Genomic DNA, 16,296 nt, shown 5'->3' on the forward strand with positions numbered 1-16,296 from the left:
AGCTCCCACTGAACGTGGACGTGTGCATCACGTCTCAGCTAAAGACGCTCATGATGATCCGGATGTCGTTCTTGGTACACTCCTTGTCAATTGCCATCCAACTTCGGTTCTATTCGATACTGGAGCATCTCACTCCTTCATCTCTGAAGGCTATGCTCGTTTGCACGACATGTCATTTTGTGATATGCCAACTCCACTTGAAATCCAAACTCCAGGGTCTAGATGGCAAACTACCAGAATAAGCCATGGTAATGAAATCCTTGTTGACAGACTTGTATTCCTTGCATCACTTGTAGCCCTCAAGTCTTCAGATATTAACATCATCTTGGGTATGGACTGGATGACAGCTCATCATGCCAAGATTGATTTCCAGGTCTGTTCAACTCACACACCCATCTGGCAAGTTAGTCACTGTCTCCACCAGAGTTGCAAAGCGTCAACTCTATTCTCTTAATGCTAGTCCTCTTCTAGACCTTGAAGATATCCCGGTAGTCCGTGACTTTTCGGATGTCTTTCCAGAGGAACTGCCAGGAATTCCACCTGACAGAGATGTAGAGTTTGTCATAGATCTTATCCCAGGAACCGCCCCAATCTCTAGGAGACCTTACAAGATGGCACCTTTAGAACTAGCTAAGCTTAAGAAACAACTTGATGAGTCCTTGCAAAAGGGTTTCATCCGTCCTAGTTCTTCTCCCTGGGCTTGCCCCGTCCTCTTCGTCAAGAAGAAGGATGGTACGGACCGGATGGTTGTAGATTATCGTCCCGTTAATTTGGTCACGATAAAGAACAAGTATCCGCTCCCCAAGATCAACGACCTGTATGATCAACTCGCTGGATCCTCAGTCTTTTCCAAGATGGTTTGAGGTTAGGCTACCATCAAATCAAGATTAGAAACGGGGACATTCCTTAGACGGATTTTGTCACTCGTTATGGCCGGTACGAGTACACCGTCATGTCTTTTGGTCTAACCAATGCTCCAGCCACATTCTCCCGCTTGATGAACTCGATCATCATGGAGTACTTAGATAAGTTCGTCGTGGTTTACCTCGATGATATCCTTATTTACTCAAAGAACGAGGAAGAGCATGCCGAACATCTTAGACTTGTGTTAGAAAAACTCAGAGAGCACCGCCTTTATGCCAAGTTCTCCAAGTGCGAATTTTGGTTGCCAGAAGTGACCTACCTAGGCCACGTGATCTCTGGTAAGGGCATTGCTGTCAATCCTGAGAGAGTTCAGGCCGTTCTTGATTGGACTCCACCTGAAACAGTTAAACAAGTTAGGAGTTTCCTTGGTCTAGCCAGTTATTGTTGCCGCTTCGTTGAAAACTTCTCCAAAGTAGCCGAACCCCTCACGGAACTTCTCAAGAAAGATAAAAAGTTTGAGTGGTCCCCACAGTGTGAGTACAGTTTTCAGGAACTGAAAAGACACCTGACTTCTGCTCCCATATTGGTGCCACCGGATTTCACTAAAGACTTTGTTATCTACTGCGACGCCTCACGACAGGGACTAGGCTGCATTCTTATGCAGGATCGTCATGTGATTGCCTATGCATCTCGATAGTTGCATCCACATGAGGAGAATTATCCTACACATGATCTAGAGCTTGCAGTCGTAGTCTATGCACTTAAGACATGGCGACATTACCTTCTCGGTAAACATTGCAAGATTTACACCGATGACCAGAGTCTCAAGTATATCTTCACCCAACCAGATTTGAACCTTAGGCAAAGACGTTGGTTGGAGTTGATCTCAGATTACGACTTAGGGATTACCTACACCCCGGGCAAGGGCAATGTCATGGCTGATGCGCTAAGTCGTAAGTCCTATTGCAACAATCTTATGTTGCAGCAGGGCCAACCACTTCTCCATGAGGAATTCTGTAAGCTTAATCTTCACATTGCTCCTCACGGATTCCTTTCTACCTTGGTGGCGAAGCCTACTCTTGTGGATCATATCATAGAAGCCCAGAAGCATGATACGGGGATTACCCGGATCAAGAGAAACATTGCCAAGGGTATTGCTGGTAGTTTCTCTAAAGGTGATCGAGGAGTTGTTCTCTTCGAGAACCGTCTGGTGGTTCCCAAGAAGCAACATCTTCGGCACATTATCCTTAAGGAGGCGCATGAATCCCCTCTCACGATTCATCCCGGTAGTACTAAGATGTATCAGGACCTACGCCAGAGGTTCTAGTGGACTAGGATGAAGAAAGAAATTGCTGAGTTCATAGCTAACTGTGACGTTTGTCGTCGCGTTAAGGCAGAGCATCAAAGACCTGCTGGCACCCTTCAACCTTTAGCCATTCCTGAGTGCAAATGGGATAAAGTTGGTATGGACTTCATCACCGGCTTTCCCAGGACCAAGAAAGGGAATAACACTATCTTCGTAGTCATTGATCGTCTTTCCAAAGTGGCTCACTTCCTACCTGTTCAAGAGAGTATCACTGCTAGTCAGCTCGCTGACTTATATATTTCTCGAATAGTGTCACTTCATGGTGTTCCACTAGAGATCAATTCAGACTGTGGTAGTCTCTTCACTTCTCATTTCTGGGAGAGTTTCCAAACTGCCATGGGCACCCATCTTTCCTTTAGTACCGCTTTCCACCCTCAATCAAGTGGTCAGGTGGAAAGGGTCAACCAAATTCTCGAAGACATGCTTAGAGCTTGTGTTATCTCATTCGGTATGGAATGGGAGAAATGCCTACCTTTCGCCGAGTTTGCTTATAACAATAGCTATCAATCCAGTCTTAAGAAAGCTCTTTTCGAGATTCTGTATGGACGAAGATGTCGAACACCTTTGAACTGGTCAGAAACCGGTGAAAGACAATTCTTTGGACCGGACATGATCCAGGAAGCAGAAGAGCAAGTTCGCATCATTCATGAGAATTTGAAAACAGCCCAGTCCCGTCAAAAGAGCCAGTATGACCGTCGTCATAAGGAAGTGGTTTATGAAGTTGGCGACAAGGCTTACCTTCGGGTTACTCCTCTAAAGGGTACCCATCGTTTCGGTATCAAGGGCAAGTTAGCTCCTCGTTATATTGGTCCCTTCCTCATTCTCGCTAAACGAGGAGAGGTTGCCTACCAGTTGGAACTACCCCCACATCTTTCTCGAGTCCATGATGTCTTCCACGTCTCTCAACTCAGGCGTTGCTTCTCGGATCCCATCCGCGGAGTGGACCACGAAACGCTTGATCTCCAAGATAACCTCACTTATCGAGAGTATCTGGCTCGCACTCTTGATCAAGCAGAGCGTGTTACCCGATGTCAGAACATCAAGTTTCTCAAGGTTCAGTGGTCTCATCATTCCGAGAGAGAAGCTACTTGGGAGCGAGAAGATCGTCTTCGACTGGAGTACCCCACCTTCTTTCCATCGACCCCTGAATCTCGGGACGAGACTCTTTCAACTGGGGGCGAGTTGTAACATCCCTAGTTCTGGTATGACCTAGGCTGGCCTTCTTGTGAGCATCATGTTTAAATTCAATTTAAAATTGAAATGGGGATTTGTGAAACCCTCAGAAATCATTTCTGGAAATGACCCAGATAAAAATTGCTCCAAAAAGGTCCAAGAAAATGTTCATGTTACTCTTTGAAAATATTGGACAGAGATAAAAATCAAACCAATATTTTCAGGAGCTCATAAGTATTTATTTTGGCCATTTGGAATTAATGCATAATTATTTGCTTTGGATATATATTTGCTATATATATAATATATGTCCAAAAATTCTGTTAATTGGTGAGGAGTTTTGGAGCAATCCAACTAGTTCCTACAAAAATTGACAGAAGTAAATAAAATGATTTACTGTTTAAAACTAAATCAAAACAAATTACAGATAAACAGAAAGGAAAAAAAGCTTACCTGGCGCCTACCTGCAGCCATCTGGCGCCTCAGCCGGCCCAGCGGTGCGGCCCACTCGCCCAACCGCCAACCGTCGTCCTCCTGGCGACGACAGAAGGACAGGGGCATGCGCCGGCGCGCGCGGCCACGCGACCAGCCGCGGCCACGTCTCCCGCCACCTCCTGCTTCTCCCCCTCGTTGCCTGGAACACCCGCGCAACGCCATGCGCCGCCCCGCACCTCTCTCGCTGTCCCCCGTGCCCATTCCCTCTTCCCCTTCGCTCTCTATCTCGCGGCCGAACGCGCCCGTCGCCACCGTGCACAGCCACCGTGGCCTCGGCCACTGCCACACCTCCCCGACATGCTCCACAGCTCCGCCGCGACCCCCTCTCCCTCCTCACCGAGCCAAGCAACCCGGGCGAGCTCCGCTTCATCCTCGGCGGCATCGTCTTCGTCTCCGGCCGCCCGAGATCGACGGCGACCCTCCGGCCGCACCAACCCTTCGCCGAGCTCTCCGACAACGCCCCCGAATCCGCCGTGAGCCCCTGCATCGGTTCCCCCTTCTCTTCTGCTTCCCCGTGCTCTGTAGCCCCCCTCCCCCGCAGCCGCTCGAACCCGAACTCCGGCCACCCCTCCTCCTCCTTCCTGCCCCACCAGATGCGCGAGAGCACGGGCTACGCCCCGGTGCTCTCATCCGCCGCCCTAGTGCCCTGCAGCGCGGACTCCGCCGCGACCAGAGGTCGCCGGCTATGACCCCGCCGGCCTGACATGCGGGTCCGGCCTGCCAGGTGATTAGCTTAAGGCTAATCACCATTTAACTAAACCCTGACGCTGACAGTGGGCCCCTGCGCCCTAATCTTTTAATTAGATTAGTAAAAAACCCCTTGTTTAACAATGTGTCACTGACGTGTGGACCCCACACGTCAGGTTTGACCCCAGTCAGCGCTGTTGACTTGCTGACGCAGTTATTCATTTTCTGGATTTAAATTAAATCAGGAAATTCTAGAAAATGATATAAACTTCAAAAATTCATAGAAATTCAACCGTAGCTCAGATTGAAATAAATTATATATGAAAAATTATCAGAAAAATGCAATCTATCCATCTGTACAAGTTTCATGCATGAAAAATCAACTTATACCTGCTGTATATGTGAAAACACATAAATGGCATTTATAAGAGCTTATCTTGGAGTTGCATTTGAATCTTTGGTTCAAATGGACTTCAACCAAATGAATGCTAGTTGCATTAGCTCAAACAACATCACATCTTCATGCCATGTTCATGCATCATATTGTTGCATATGTTTGTGTAATGATTGTCGACACCGTTCCTTCTCGATAGGTCCTGCTCCGGAGAGTGTTCTAGAGTACCTGTCTGAGGAGCAGTGCCCCCTGTTGATCTACCAGGCAAGCAAACCCCCTTGTTCATTCCGATACAATCCCACTCTCTCACTCCTGCTCTCTTTTATTGCATTAGGACAACAATGATTCAACTGCTACTTTATGCTGCGGTAGTTGAACCCATTCCTCTGCATGACCTATCATTGCCACAGTAAATAGTTGAAACCCACTAGCATGTGTAGGAGTTGATTGAGCCTTGTTGTGTTCCTACCATGCCATGCCTGCTATTGCTTAGAGTTGTGTCAGGTCTGATTCATTGGGAATGGATTGGAGTGTTATGATATGTTCTGATGCTGAGAGTTAAGTGTGTGAACACGATTTGGTAAAGGTAGCGGTGAGAGGCCATGTAGGAGTACATGGTGGGTTGTCTCACTGGAACCGTCCTTAAGCACTGAGTTCTGTGTATGTTGTCCAATGACTAGATACTACCACACATTGGGTTCCGGTAACTCGACCCCTCTCGACTTATTAACCAACTTGATCTCTGTCCAGGAGTTGCAACTAGTTTCTGGTGTTTGTAGGTAGTGCTATTTTTCTACCGAGTGGCACCCGGCAGGGTGGGCTTGGGACAGACTAGGCACACGTGGCCCGGTGTACCGAGTGGCACCCGGATGGTGGGCTCGGGAACCCTGTACACATCGTTTGGGGCCGTGAGCGACACCCCGGCCGGATCTCCTTGCGGATGGAACCTGAATAGGCGATAAACCTGGACTAGAGTCTTGTGTGGTTAGTTAGGTCATGGCCGACGCCCTCGCCAGGCTTCCGCTTGAAGGTTGCCGAGATACATTACGTGTACATGGTGATAAGTGGTGAGAGCGTGTGTGAAGAAGTACACCCCTGCAGGGTTATCATGATCTATTCGAATAGCCGTGTCCTCGGTTATGGACTTCTTGGATCCTTACGTGGTACATAGACAACTTGAAGTGTATACTCTAAAATGCCCAAGATAAGTGTGAGTGCTATGGATGGCTCCTCGTAGTGAGACGGGAATGAATCCATAGTGGTGTATTGAGGTGGTGATTAGTGGACTTGTGTGCGCCTTCTTACCTCAAAGAAGTTTCTCGTAGTCGTAGAATAGGATAGCCACTGAGTCAAAGCTGGCTTGCTGCAACTAAACCCCACACTACCTTCTCCATAAAGTTGACTTGTGGCCTGCTCAGTGCATTAGCTCTGTGGTTCTTGGGGCACTGTTTGGCATAATGTCTGGGCTGCCTGCAAGTGAAACAAGAATTATTGCACTGCCGCTCCTCATGCATTGGATTGGCCATAACATTCTTGACTTGAGTGGTGGTCTTATTAACATTCTGCTGCCAATTTGGCCGGTATTCCACCTGAGTCTGCTGCCAGGTATGAGCCTTTTGCATAGGTTGCCCATCCTTCTTTGGCTCAAACTTGTGCTTGTTGTCGTTAACAGGCCTATTATCTGATATAAGCTTGTGTTCCCGTTCAGCAATGAATGCCTTGTCTACCAGAGTTTGGAAATTCGTGAAATCAAACATACTGAGAGCACACCGAAGTTGCGGATTTAAACCTCCAAGAAATCTGTCCATCTTCCTTTCTTCGGTGGCTACGTCATACAGAGAGTAACGGGCCAGATGATTGAATTTTTGCAGATACTCAGCCACAGATTGATTTCCTTGGACAAGCGCGAGAAATTCACGTTGCTTGGCCTTCATAACTCCAGTAGGGATGTGATATTTGCGGAACTTATCCTTAAATTTTTCCCAGGTGACTTCCTCATCAATCGGCCACATGGCTTTTGTATTTTCCCACCATATCGCAGCTGCGCCTTCAAGGTAATGGGTTGCAAATGGGACTTTATCATTTCCTTCAGTACGGGCGATCTCAAGCTTTTTCTCCATGGTGCGCAACCAATCGTCTGCATCCAATGGGTCAACAACCTGACTGAAATTGGGTGATTGGTCCTCTGAAAATCTGACAGCTTTGAGTGATGACCATTCTGATTTCCATTTTGTCCAACTATAGCTTGCACACTTCTCAATATTTCAATCAGATCATTGTTCCTTTTTTCTTCAAACATACGCAGAACTTGCTCGGTGGAGGGAGGATCAGGCGGAGGAGGTGGTGGCTGAACGTACGGCTCGGGAGAATATCCTGCCTGTCATGCGGAACGACGAACAGGAGTTCCCTCACGAACGTTGCTACTGCCGCCTCCCCACGTCATCCTATTGAGTATTTTTTCCAAGGCAATGAAATCGAGATGAGGGACATCCAAGAATAAAATTGGGGTAAAGCCAGCAACAATTCTCGAAAAAACAAAAGAGCGAAGAGAATACGGCGATTAAAGTCCCATCATAATTATACATAGACTCATACATGAAAATTTAACATCCTGACTGGTTCCACTACTCTCATACATGAAGCATCATGACTCGTACAACTACATCCGTACACCATCTAGACGACTGCGAATACTCAAAGACACTACTGCTCTGCTGGTGCTGCGGTGTCCTCCCCTGAAGTGGTCTCAGATCCCGAACTGACGTGGTTAACGGAAACCTCCGGGTTAAAGGTAACACGACGACGCTGCCTCGAGGGCTCTCCCTCAGGGGCAGGGGTAGGATGAAGCATCGGGACTGCAGGAGTAGCAAGAGGTGAGACCCACTCGGCAGGAGTACTGAGAGGGTTCACGGCCGGAACGCCTGTGCTACTCGGGGGAGTAACCGGCGAAATAGGGGAGCTAGAGCTAACTGGGACATAAGGGGTAAATCCCAGTGAGGATGGAGTAATGGTGGATCTAGTAGTGATCAAGGTAGCGGCTAAAGCAGTACGGGCACGAGTCAGCTCTCGAGCCAGCTCGTGGATCATCAGATAGCTAGCAGTGATATAGCGAGCAAGATGGCTAGCAACACTATCAGACACCGGGTTAACGAGAGGAAAACGGACACGACCGTTGTCGTGCAGAGATGGGTAGTAGTAGAATCCTGGGTGATGCTGCATTTGAACCTCGGTATAACAAAGCTCGACAAGGATCTCAAATGCGGCAAACTGGACAGCCTGAGAAGCGGTGGAGGTGTGACCGCTCCGATATGTGCGAGTGTAAGAGCCGGAATCGGAACTGGTGCGCAGAGTAACCACTGCATGATACTCATACACTGAGTCTGCTAGACGCTCCCCGTACACACGATAGACTGGTTCCTCTCCGTGAGGGTAGAGCCGACGCCACACGTTGCGGAGAAGGTGCGGTGATGTGTACGGCATCAACTGCAACTGGCACGGATACGGCACCGGAGCCATCTACACTCACAACCATTAACAGGTTAGCATAAAAATAATAATCAAATGACTACAATGCACAACCAGCTATAACTGCTACCGACACTCACATTTACTTGTGTCTAGCTTCTAGTTAACACGTCGTAGTCTAGCGTGGCCTACAGTCAGTGCGGCTCTGGTACCAACCGTTGTGGCGCCCCGGCTCAGAGCGACCGGTTTACCCTGCATTGCCAGCCCAGAGATAATGTCTTCTGGCAACACACAACATATTGGTACAGAAAACAACCGCTTTATTGATGCTAGCGGAATAGAGTTCATATTACAAAAGTGGTCGAGGCCAAGCGGCACACTCGGTACGGCGGAACAATATGTACATTATTTAGTGAACATAAAAGGGCCTCGACTCGAACAACTACGTGGCAGCGGAATAACGTCGTAGCGGAAGCTCCATATCACAGGGACACTGATGTGGACACGATCTAGACTCGAACAGCGCTCCTTTCCAACGGGACTTTCCTGAAATCTGGCATGACACGCCAGGTCAGTACATTGAATGTACTTGCAAGCTCACAACAAGCATAATCATAATGACAAACAATATCATGATATTTAACCAATATTTAGTAATGCAACATTTTATGTCAACATGTTGTGATCAAGCCCGAACGTCCCTCAGGACAGCTTACCAACTGTGATCATCTCTGGACCACAAACACACCACCATAATGGTCTTTCTCAAGAACAACTCGTGATCCTTACGGCGATCACAACCACGACCATCATTTGGTCCCAAATACCTCGATGGCCTTTCTGCCATCCATTGACAATGCAAAGTTCATAGCTTAGTGTGCAATTTTTATTAAACGTTGACTCATGCTGGGACCTAGTACGAGGTGTCCGTGACCGTGGACTCGGCTATCGATAAATTAGCACACTGTACCCACACCACGGAACCCATGGCCTCGTATTCCCATTCGGGTGGACCAACGGCATTCCGACAAAACCCCTCCATTGCCACAGCACTCTCCCGGCCACTCCGACCCAAATCCCCAACGGGCTGGTCCTGGGTGGCCCCGTGTCTACCAAAGACACCCCGACCACCATCGTGGTCAAAACACTCCCACTCGGGGACTCGGTACCATAATCTCATCAACGAGCACACAAGATTATGTGTGCTTACCGGGCCAGGGCAAGCACGACATAATCTTCCCTAGATGGAGGCACCGACCAGAGGCCGTGTCAATGGACCGAATCAAGGCCTCCCACAAGGCAAATGTGGTTGCACTGGAAAGAAACTCGATTCAGCGGCACCATGACCCAGTCAACGGTATATTCAAGTTGAATTATATTCAGGATTAATCTTTAAACTAAAAATGACCGGTGTCATAGCATGCCATGAAATGCAAAACAACACATGCATCACATATTGATAAAAATGACCGACGTCATCCATATGCACACCAAGCATAAACGTCAACAACTCATATTACTCTACTTGCTCAAAATGACTCACAACTTAACCAAAATATTTTTGCAACAAGTTCTATTAATTTCCTACGCAAGAAAGTAACTCCGATAAATCTTTCATATGCTTGACCAAAAGATATCAATATCACCACTCTTAATTTCTTTATCACTAAGTTGGGTTCAAACATTCTGTAAGACAAATAATATGATTAAACAAGTATTTAACAGAATATTTTCTAACAAATTTTTATCAATTTAAGAATGCAAACACAAAGCTTTACATAATTACTAACATGCATAACAAAATTATTTCTAACATAACCTCAAATAAATTTTAACTTGCTTTACCCACTTAAACTAGTTTCAACTATTCTGTAAATCAAGCATAACAACTGACCAATACTTAACAGAATACAAATAATTCAATAATTATTTAAATGCATGGGTTAATCATTTCATTTAAGTGAGAAAATCACAAATATTGAAATGGCATCAAAAAAATGTTGCTGTGGCTTGCCTTAGTACAGATGAGGTTCACAAGCCTCCTGGTGATCCTCAAGACAAGCCTCACCTTCTGAAAATAATTTTAACACAAAAAGAGAATATCAAGGACACTTCTGAAATTCACCAGAAATTCTAAACAGCTCAGAAAAATCTCATCTTTGGTGAGCTATTAGATTTCCTTTCAAAGAACACAATGCAAAAAGAATCATCTCATTTGGACTTATGGTTAAAAAGTTAAAATTGTTTGAAGCCCTCTAGAATATAAATGAATTAGAATAAATGAAACAGCTGGGGGGATGACGTCAAAGGCGTAAAGCCCAGGGGCGCCACCACTCGTACCGCTTCGCGCGTGTACTGAGTGGCTGACTAGCGGGCCCCGCTAGTCAGGTGGGGGAAGAGGGAGAAAGAAGCAGAGAGGGCCGTGGCTTCGCCGGAGCTCTCGCCGGCGACGAGGGCTCCTTGGCCCAAACGAGAGGGAGGGATGGCAAGAGGAGGTCGAGGCGCACCTGCCCGTACCCGTAGCGTGGCTAGGGGTGGTCGGACGGCGTCGGAATCTAGCTCGCGAGCGGAGGCAGAACGAGGAGGTCGTCGGAGTTGAGGAAGACGGCGAGCAGAGGCCGCTCCAGAGGCTCCAAGCGGGCGAGATGGCCTCACCGGAGAGAGGCGGAGGCCTTGGAGGGGTCGCCCAGGCCTGGGAGGGGCTGGAGCTACCGCGGCGACCAGAGGGGATCGCCGGCGTGCTCGAGCTCGGGGACGGCGGCCCGAGGCCTGCCCGGCCGGGCTACGGCTTCCTACTCGATCGTGGGGTGTGTGTGAGTGCTGGATGGTGCTCGAGGAGGCTGGGGGTGGCTCTATTTATAGGCGAGCGGCGAGGGTGCTTCGGGCTCCGCCGGTGGACACCTGTCCACGGCGCCCGGCGACGAGCGGCGTCAGTGAGAGGGGGAGAAGGCGACGGAGGTCACGCGGCCACTGTGGGCGAGCGGAGACGAGCACAGGATCAAGGGGGTGACGACGAGCACAGTGCGCCCGCACTGTTGGGCTGGCCGGACCTTGCCCGTGCTCGCTGCGGCGAGCTCCGGCGTCGGCGAGTGCCAGGGTGGAGTTAAGGACGTCGAGACGATGATGGTGGCGAGGTTTGGCATGGTTGGGCAGGCGGGGGAAGCAAGCACGCGCGAACAGAGCGTTCGGCGGCACCCAGAGCGCGTCGACACGCATGCCTGGCATCGTGGACACGCGTGGTCACCGCGCGAACTCTCTCCTCAAGCCAGCCTTCGTCCAAAAATCATGTCTGGCATGTTGTTCGTGGTAGTTTTGAAGTTCACCATGGTTTGGTTTGGATCCAGGTGCAGTAGAGAAGATTTTACAAGCCAGGTAAGTTTCTGGTCAGTAACTTTGTGATGTTACTGTGGTCAAATGGCTGGGAGTTTGGGGCTGTGCTTTGGAGGCTAGTAATAAGTTACTAAGGTAAAGATGCACAAGAAAGTTCAGGTCAAATGGAGCAAGTAAAATGGTAGTTGCTGTAGAAACCACCATTTCTGTCCAGAACAGAAAAGATTTTCTGTAGCAAAAATATTCCAAAAAGTGATGAAATATTTTTGCTCAGGGAGGTGCCCTAGGATCCCTAGAATATTTGTGAATTATCTTAGAATTTTCCGAGCCATAAAAATTAGGGTTGCTTGAGGCAAACAGATCTGGCTTAGGGTTTTTGAGAGAAAATGAATATTTTTCATTTAAGAAAAATATTCCAAAGGTTATTTTGTGGTGGATCAGAAGTGAAGTGATGGTTTGGGAGAGAAGTGAACACTTGGGTGAAAGCCAAGGATGCCCAAGTGTTTAAGTCCGAATGAAAAGATTCAGAAACTCCAAGTTTCAAAAACTTCCAAATGAAATTTCAAGCAAATAAGAAAGGGCAAAAACCAGGCTGTCACAGGTGCCCTCTGAGCTTGAGTTTTTGACAAATCTTACCTTCCACGGCATGCCTTGACATGCTTGGAACAGCGAGTCCATGAATGAGCTTATCAACGACCTTGGAGGTGAGGTCGTAAGTATGTTTGTTCCTCCAGACAGCTAGGCTCTAACGGTTATGGCATGGATGAAGAAGCCGTCCACCATACCGAAGGTGATTGGTGTTGAGATACCGGTGTAGGAACCGGGGTTGTACTATTTGTCGCCACCAAGGCCGCCGCGGACCACGTTAGGGATGTACCTGTATCGAGTGTTCGTGCATGTCGAAGAAGTCGTCAATCCATCAATCGAAGTCCTGCCGCCGCCTCTGGTGCCAGGTTCCATCGACGACGTCCATTACAGGAGTCAACGTCAGACTTTCCCCGTGTTGCTTGGAACGATGGATGGCACAGGGCCTACTCCATCGCGCGACGGAGGCCACTGCTTCTTTGGGAGAAAAGGCAGGGCTGGCTGCCTGGATGTGCTCTAATTTGAGGTAACAACTGAATCTTGTCAGATAATAGTTAAATCCGAGCTATGGGTATGAAGCACCGATGTGCCAGTACATTTGATTGTGACCTGTTCTAATTTTGTACCTGAACTTTTTTTAGAAAGGGCTGTACGTCAACTTCATGTGCTAGCAGAACTTATTGTGTTGTTTGTCTGTTTTCTTTGCACCGTTATTGATAAAGATATTTCCCCATCATTGATAAAGACGATGAACCGTTATGTACAAGTTCGTTGGTTTCAACATAGCCCTACCCGTAGCGATCCACTGCTTCCATCCTGATTGTGCCGCCTGCGTGAAATTTTTGTATGCAAGTTCAGTGTGCTATGATGTTCTATATGATTGTGTCAACTATATAAGTTTTTACTGAGCATCAGCAATGCATATGGCTGAAAGATGTATTTACGAGCATCGTCCGATGGGTCTCTCTCTCTCTCACACACACACACACATGCACACACGCACACACACACACATAAGTGGGACCCGTTGAATTATTTCTTTGCTCATGACAGCTTTAATTAGGTTCCACTGTAATCTAACTTTTTTCTTAAGTTATTAATTGAGGTCAGTGACTTCAAAAAGTTGTACAGAAGCCTTGTTTGGGCCTTTCCGACGTCGCTGAATGTGGGCTGAGTAGCCATGTTAGGTTGTACTGTACTACACGGGCCTTTTTTCAACATCAGCAATGCAACTGGGCCGACAGTTGTACACAATATCCGAGTCAACTTGTTATTCTGCGCCCCGCTGGGCTGCAAACTTTCCTAGGAGGTATGCATTAGGCTTAACAAGAAAATGGACTTTAAGAAATAATAAATGGGATGTAATTATAATAACTGGGCAGTAACTATAAAAAATGCACCAAACGCGTAATTAGATTAAAAAATATATTATTTTTGGAATTTGACAATTTTAATTTCATTACTTGTTGTGCGCGCAATATTTCATTGGATTTTAGCGTAATACAACTTTATTTTAAAATTATATTTAATCCTACTAGAAATTTCGGATAAAAATATTTCGGATCCCATAAAAATGTGGGAAATTTTTTTGAATTCTGTTTTGAGCGGTTGGTTGAAATTATTAATCGTTGTCCTAGCTAGAAAATGGGTTGTACTTTTAACAAACTGTAAATGGGTTGTAGTAAATTCCATTAGAATTTAAAAAATGGGTTGTACATTCTTACAAATCGCAAATGGGCTATATGTTCTCTGCCACACACTTGTGGGCCTTCTAAGTTGACGTGTCCCCTAAAAAAACTAAGTTGACGTGTATGCAAGGCTTTGTCAACAACACACGGTTCTGGCAGTTGTGGCCGTTGGATGTCCATCCAACGAATGTTGTGCTTCTTCTTCAATCTCGGATATTCTTGCTTCAACCGCCCGAAAAATGATTCCTCCCCCTGACATCTGGGGTGCACCGTTTCCGAGGCTGACCTGTGGGCCTACTAAGTTGACGCGTACCAAGGGCTTTGTCAACTTAGTCAATATAAATGATTCTAGCTGCAGTGACCATATGATGTCCATCCAACGGCCTTAGTGCTTCTTCAACCTCTAGTCTTCTTGCTCCAGCCGCCCAAAGCAGCGCTAGTCGTGTCGCGTGCTCCTGCTTCCCGTGGCCGGCTGTGATGCCGCGGAGGCCTCACCGCCCCCTACTACTCCCACCGCTGGCCAGGCCATCCCTCTACTCACCCACACCCCCTGTTATTCTGCGGCGCGGCAGCCTCACACCGCAGCCGAACCAATGAACCCTCGTACTCCTCTCCGCGCGGGCTTCCACTGCCGTGTCTTCCCCGGCTCCGCGTCGTCCCCTTCCTAGGCCTCGCCGTCGTCCACCGTCGTGGTGCTCTCGGCGCGGCGTGGTTAATGTGGTCAATGACCGACTTCCATCGGAAGAGTACTGTACGTGGAGAGGCTGACAGCTGGGTCCACGGCAGCCGCAAGGAAGTGCCTCCTTATTACGCGCAAAATAATTATTCCTCCACCTGACAGGGGGACCCACCGGATGGGCCACCATATTTTGCGAAAAAATGTTTCCCATGACTGCTGGGACCCACCAGCTACATCTTCACACGCAAGGAAGTGCATCCGGGCAAAAAAAATGATTCGCCCCCATGACTGCTGGGACCCACCAGCTACATCTTCGCACGCAAGGAAGTGCCTGACAGTCGGGACCCATCTGGTCGAAGCGTACGTAGTGTTGTCATTCTGGTCGCGAACGTGTACGTACATACTGGTCGATGTAGAGGCGCGCACGTGTTGTAGTAGAGGCGCGCACGTAGCATGTACACGTACGTACAGCGGCTAGGGTGCAAGAAAGTAAATACGGCCACGTACGTACATACGGGCGGGGTCTCAAACGCCTACTCGCGCATACGTACGGCCAGGGCTCGTGTACATGGCTGGGTCGGAACGGAGAAACAGCGTCGTCGTCGTGTTCATGGGGAGCCAACCGGCTAGGTCGGAACGGAATGCGTCGTCGTGTTCATCGGGAGGGCTTGGACGGAACAGCCGATGGAAATGAGGCCTGGCGTACCGCAGAACGGAGGAAACGGCCTTCTGTTCAACCGGCCACGTTCGAAACGGGATCCTGTTCATCGGGAGGGGTCTGGCGTACCGCAAAACGGAGGAAACGGACTTGTGTTGGAGCGCTACGGTCGAAACGAGGGTCCTGTTCATCGGGAGGGGTTTGTCGTACCGCAAAACGGAGGAAACGAACTTGTGTTGGAGCGCTACGGTCGAAACGGGGGTCCTGTTCATCGGGAGGGGTGTGGCGTACCGCAAAACGGGACTCCACGGGATACTGTTCATCTCCACCGTCGACCTCCTCCAGCCTCCACGGGCTACTGTTCATCCACCGTCGACCTCCTCTAGCCTCCACCAGCGACTATTCATCCACGGGCTCCTGTTCATCCAGCCTCCACCGCGCGCTACTCCACCGGCTACTGTTCAACCAGCCCTCTCCACGGGCTCCTGTTCAACCACCCCTCCACGGGCTACTGTTCATCCGGCCCTCCACCGTCTACTGTTCAACCAGCCCTCCACGATGTCGTCCTGTTCATCCATCCCTCCACGGGGTCCTGTTCATCCAGCCCCAACCGGCTCGATCGATCGGGGTCCTGTTCATCCAGAGGCAACACCACGGGGTCCTGTTCATCCACCCCCACGGGAACTGTTCATCCAAACACCCCCCCCCCAGCAACGCTCACTGTTCATCCAGAGGCAGTATCAATCGGCTTCAGTTAGCAGCAGTAGCGAAGGAATCACTGGGGTTCAATAACATAGCTAGTGCAATCGCTCGGGTTCAGTTAGAGCCCAACGCCTCGTTCGGGTTCAGTTAGAGCCCAACGCCTCGCACACATGCGCGTACATGTACGAGAGAAACACGCATCACTCGGCC

The sequence above is a fragment of the Triticum aestivum genome, chromosome 7D, assembly GCF_018294505.1.
Source record: "Triticum aestivum cultivar Chinese Spring chromosome 7D, IWGSC CS RefSeq v2.1, whole genome shotgun sequence".
NCBI lineage: Eukaryota > Viridiplantae > Streptophyta > Magnoliopsida > Poales > Poaceae > Triticum > Triticum aestivum.